Source organism: Durio zibethinus, chromosome 12, assembly GCF_047325235.1.
Source record: "Durio zibethinus cultivar Kanyao isolate XHJ-2024 chromosome 12, ASM4732523v1, whole genome shotgun sequence".
NCBI classification, from domain to species: Eukaryota; Viridiplantae; Streptophyta; class Magnoliopsida; order Malvales; family Malvaceae; genus Durio; species Durio zibethinus.
In genome coordinates, this window is record NC_143173.1 from 17,153,794 (window position 1) to 17,159,646 (window position 5,853).

At 29.3% G+C, this 5,853-nt stretch overlaps 1 pseudogene; it reads right to left on the reverse strand.

Moving 5' to 3' along the window:
- Window positions 1–3,319: 3,319 nt before the first annotated feature.
- LOC111297667 (putative E3 ubiquitin-protein ligase ARI5 pseudogene) lies at window positions 3,320–5,583 on the reverse strand (annotated as a pseudogene).
- Window positions 5,584–5,853: the final 270 nt, after the last annotated feature.

Genomic DNA, 5,853 nt, shown 5'->3' on the forward strand with positions numbered 1-5,853 from the left:
TTATAACTTCAAATTTTTTATTAAACTTACCCATAATCGGTTTAGTTATATTTAATTATTAAAAATAAATCAATTAATTCGATTTTTTTTTTTTATGAATGATCGGTTAAATTTATTTTGATTTTTTAAAATTTTATTGATCAATTGCTATATAGATCAATTGCTGTATAGAAGCAAATTCATAGAAAGCTTCCAAGTTTCAATCGGCTTGAACTTAAGTTCCATTTAATAATGATCCATCCGTGATGACCAAATACCTCCCGAATTAATTGATTTAAAGCTGTGGCTCTTGAAGAACCTTAAACAAATCCAAGATAATATATAATATTTGATAATTACCAGATTGAGCTTCCCCATTAACAACAGAAGGTAAAATGTGGAATCTTACATGAAGAAAGTTATTGATATAGATGATGTACATGAACATAATTTTTAACGAATTATTTATAAATATGTTTGTTTTTTATTTGTTTATATTCATTTAAAAAATTTAATAAATATTTTAAATAATTTTTTTATATTTGTTTATTAAAACGAAGTGAATATAAATAGAGATTTAATTAATTTGTTTATATTTATAAATAAATTCATTTAAAATTTGTTTAAAATTTATTCGCTTATTATTTATTTATTATTCATTTGCTAATCGTTTATTTTAATGGTAATAAAGTTATATTTTTATTTTTTACCAAAATTTTATTTTAATGTTTGTTTATGTTTATTTATTTTTGTTTAGAATTTGTTTGTTTAAATTGGCTTGATTATGGTTTGTTGATTGTTTATGAATATATTCATTTATATATATTCATAAATATATTTATTTAATGTTTATAAATAAATTTATTTAATTTAATCGAATTCAACTTGAATAAAATATAAATATTTTATCATTTAAATAAATTAAATTAAAATAAATAAAATATTTTTTTATAAAACATTAACTAAATTTGAATACTTTAAAAAATAAATAAATAAATCATAAATATATATTCATTAATTCATATCCAATTTATATAGTCTTACCAATATAATGGTCATCTATGTTAGAGTCGTTATTAGCTCAAGTTCTTTGTAAGTCCAGTCATAGCGTCCTTCCTGTTTAAAAAAAAAAAAGCGAAAACGTACTATAGAAACAAAAATAATAGTCATCATTCAAATAATTGTGACGAAATTAGAAGGGCATACTTAAAAAAAAAAAAAAAAAAAAAAAAAAAAAAGGGCTTTGGAAAGGGATATATGGGAGTGTTTTTAAAAAAGTGCTAAAGATAAAAACGATGTTTTTTATGTATGTACTTCCGATGTTGGCATTAATTCTTCCGGTAACTATAGTAATTATGGAGTGAACATTTTCGATGATAAAGTTGATAAAGAGTGATTTATGAAATAAAAAATTTTTTTTTGTTAAATGATTATTTAGTTATATATTGAGAAAGATATATTTGATATTATTAATAATGATGTAATTATTTTTTTTAAGATATAAAATTTTGCATGATAATTGCAATAATATAGTAATATATTATTTTAATTTTTTATTTATAATTTTTTATTCATAATAAATAGACACCCCGAGAAAAAATTCATGTATCTGCCATTGAGTCTGATGGTACTATACCTAAAGAACTTTGTGCTCTGTAACTCTTCAAATTGTAAACCCTTTTTTATAATAATTTATCAATTGAGATCATAATTATCAAAATTGGTTCGGAGAATGAATCATTTAAAATGTCTGATCATTAGTTTAATAGTTGAATCAATAGAATTAAATGTCATGCCAATAAAGATATAAAAATATAAATGTTTCGAAAAGTTAATCGTTATGTGATAAATAATAAAATTTTATTATAAATAATTTTATACTTAAATAATTAAAATATATAATATAATATAATAAATGTAAAAAAATATATTTAATAAATATATAATAAGTTTAACTTGCAAAAAAAAATTTTAAATTCAAACTCCTAACTCAAATTCTCAAAATGTTGATCAAATTATTCAAATCATATTAATTTAAAGAACCAAACAAAAGCTAATATCCTAAAAAACTGAAAATTACAAATATATATTTTATTTAGATTTTATTTTTTTTAATTTTCTACTTTACTTTAAAATATGTTAATTTAGTTTTTATAATTGAAATTATGGATTATTATAACCAAATTAATCATAATTTTTAAAATTATTTCATTAACAAATTTAAAACCTAACCGAATTAATAACAACTAATCGATTTACTAACTTATTAATTAAACTGTCAGGTCAATATGATTTAAAGTGAGTTAATTATAAATCTAACCTGATAAGAGAATTGGATTGGTTTAAATATTGAGTTATTGGTTCAATTAATCTGATCCGGTTTAATTCTCATAACTATGATTGATTCTCGTAACCATGATTAGGGGTGTAAATAATACATTAATACTCGCGAGCTACTCAGATTCGATTTGAAAAAACTCGAATTTGGTTCGATTATTATTGAGTCGAACTTGAGTTCGAGTAGCTCAACTTATTGATCGAGTCAAATTCGAGTATTATTATATTTGACTCGAGTAGCTCGCGAGCCTAATCGAGCTTTTATATTTAAATATATTTTTATTATTTTAATTAATAAAATATTTCGAGTCGGAGTTCGAGTTCAAGCATAAATAATCAAACTTTTGTCAAGTATACGAATCGAGCTTATTTTTACATATTAATCGAGCCTAATCGAAGAGTTAGAGTAGCTCAAATTCGATTAGGAATCGAACTCGAACTTAAAAAATAAAACTCGATCGAGTTCGAGCCGAGTATCGAGTCTCGAGTTATGAGTCGAGCTCGAATTTTCTCACTGTATTGACTCAACTCGACTTGATTAAACCCTTAACCATGATTGAGCTATATATTACTCGTGATGAAAGTAAAAGTTGTGGATTATAGCACTACCCTTAAACTTGTTAAAACAATGGACCTTTCAGACAACTTATCCGGAGAGATTCCTGAATGACAAGTCTGATAGGCTACCAGCCTACAATCAATGAATTTCTCACATAATCTTTTAGTTGGAAGGATTGCAGATAACATTGATGTAATGGGATCATTAGAATGTGTTGATTTATCAACAAACAACTTTTCTGGTCAAATCCCTCCATCTATCTCTTCAAATGGCAGAGTTGATGTCCATGGATGCTTAAAAATTTCGAAAGTAAAGAAATTTGAAAGAAACCTTTTCCTAAACGCCTTTCAAATATTCAGCTGGACACCCTTTCGATCAATAAAATTGGTGAATCCCACCCCGGAAAAAATCCAAGAATCCTACAATGTTCTTAAGTTACTGAACTTGTCCTACAAAAACTGGAAAACCCCAACAAGTACTCAGTTGCAAAGCTTAAGTTCATCAAGCTTACTCGGCAAAATTTTCCATTTAAGATTTGAATTCAAACAAGAATACAACCATATATTTTGTAAATATCTTTCTAAATCGCGAGAATTACAAAACATATGTCATCACATATTGCCAATAGAAGGCATAGTTGATAATTAATTAAAAATTTAGCAATAAATAACTTGTTGTCTGATGTAAATAGTTCTTCTAATACTAGGACATAAGCTTAAAAACAAATGTTTCAAACTAAATGATACTTGCTAGAACTCACAGTCATCTATTATGGAGAACTTGGCCAAGGTCCAATCAAAATTTTGCTCGGACGCATTCTTGTGATTCCTCTGGCAGCTGCAACCGGTTTGGATTCAACATCAGATTATGCCATTTTCCAAGGCATTAACGAAATTCTCAAAGCAGTTTCTAGTCACACTGGTCAGTCCAATCAGCATAGTTCGAAACTCATCGAAGTTGAGGGATGGACCATCGGCAATGAGGAACTCTCCTATACCCCTCTCGGCGCAAGAATGAAGCCTTTCGAGACCAGAGTCTGCTTGACCTTGCAAAAGGTCGAAAAACTCTATCTTACCATGCTCACTTTCTGATAAGAAAAATATATATGCATATGTCCACCTTAGGATTTGCCTGCAATCAATTATTTATCTCCAGGTTTCCACTAAGAAATCCAGCTGACTAGCAACTAAGTTGTTGGATGTCGCAAAGTTTTTTAATCTGCTGAGATTTCAGGTTCTCTAAATCCTTAACAGCTTTTCTCCTTGAAATTCCATGTGCTTCCCAACGATCACAACAATGGAGATACTTCTTCCTAGATTCTTTTGATTTCTCCCTCTCAGCTGTTACTTCACCATAACGGTTACAACCATAAAAGTTCCTATGACCATCCCATCTTTGAAGGCAAATCCAGCAAAACTCAAAATTGCAAGGAGGCCTACATTTCATGTGCATACACCCAAAGCTCATCTCTATCGGTCTCTTGCATTTCGTACAAGGCTTGCTGCACATCATTATCCGGCTCATGGTTCTCGTGTCCGGATTGATCTTTTCATTCCATTTTGCAATTATGTCGCACCCCATCGGACGATGAGCTTCCTCCTTGCAGTTCCAGCAAAAATTATACGAACAAAGGCAAGAAACATCACAGCTATTAACACCATCTAATAAGTCGATGGCAAATTCACATCCATTAGCAGGACACCACTTAATAGTCCTTTGGTTTTCCACAAACGACTTAATCAAGTAACTCAAAAATCGATCCATTTGTTCCTCGGTTGCAATCTTATCAAACAATTCCTGATGAAGAGCAGCACGACAAGAAGGTTCAGGACACCGTATCATCAAGGGTCCGGTGCCTTCGCGAATGTAGTTTCTTATATAATCAGTCCAACAATCGTTACAAAAGGGATGACCACACTTACCACAACTGCGATCATCACGAGAATAAGATTCAAAGCAAATCGCACAAGTTAATTCATCAGGAAAATGGATTTCCTGTTTCTCTAACACTAAACCAAGCTTTTTTTGGACTCGAAATTCATCCGAAAACCAGGCATCCGTAACTTGAGTAATGAAAGAATTGTTGAAACTTCTGCAATAGAATCCTCCATAAGTTTACGAATATCTGACTCGTTCAAGACTCTGTGTTTTATCGGCTTCAGGGTGGTGGAGTCTTCAAACATCATGAATTCAGAAACAGGGCAGTCATCACCATAACGATGATTACCATCTTGATCATTATCGTCGTCTTCGCTGTAGATTTCAACAGCTTCTGGTTCATCTAGCTCATCATCTATATCGATTTCGTTCAAAGCAATGGAATCCATGGCAGAAGAACAAGAAAAAAAAAATCCTAGAACTTGTTTAGTAGAGGTAGCCGGCTTTTAATGATGTATTTAACTCTTACCCTAAAGGATTTCTAGTTCTACACAAGTACTAGCTGCTGCTTTTGCTTGCATTCCGCGTTTTCTTTTGGACAAAATCTTTATTGTTGGCCCATTAATGATAATTGGCCAAGATGAAGCTTGAGATTAAAGCCAGACTAAAATAATTAGGGGTTTGAGACTTTTGAGATAAGCTTAAGGGCTAAAACTTTTTGATGAACTTAATTAATTTGACCCACAGTTAACTCTTGATGAGTTGATCTACTCTTCCATGACAGGTCAATTTTTGTAAAGAGGAAAAAAGGAACAATCCAAAAAATACTTTTGGACAGGGATAGTAATGTATAATAAATAGTTGGATATTCGGTGCAATTCAATTGAATATTTATAAATGGATAATTACTGGATTTTGATAGTTCATAATGAATTCAGATAGTACATTTAATTATTAGATATCTTAGTTCGTTTAAATTTTTTAATGATAATATTGGATTGTCCTATCCTTGATTCGTTTACATATGTAAAGTACATAAAATCGTATACATGTGAAAGGACTTGAATATTTACAAATAACTTTTATTTGTTATTAATTAA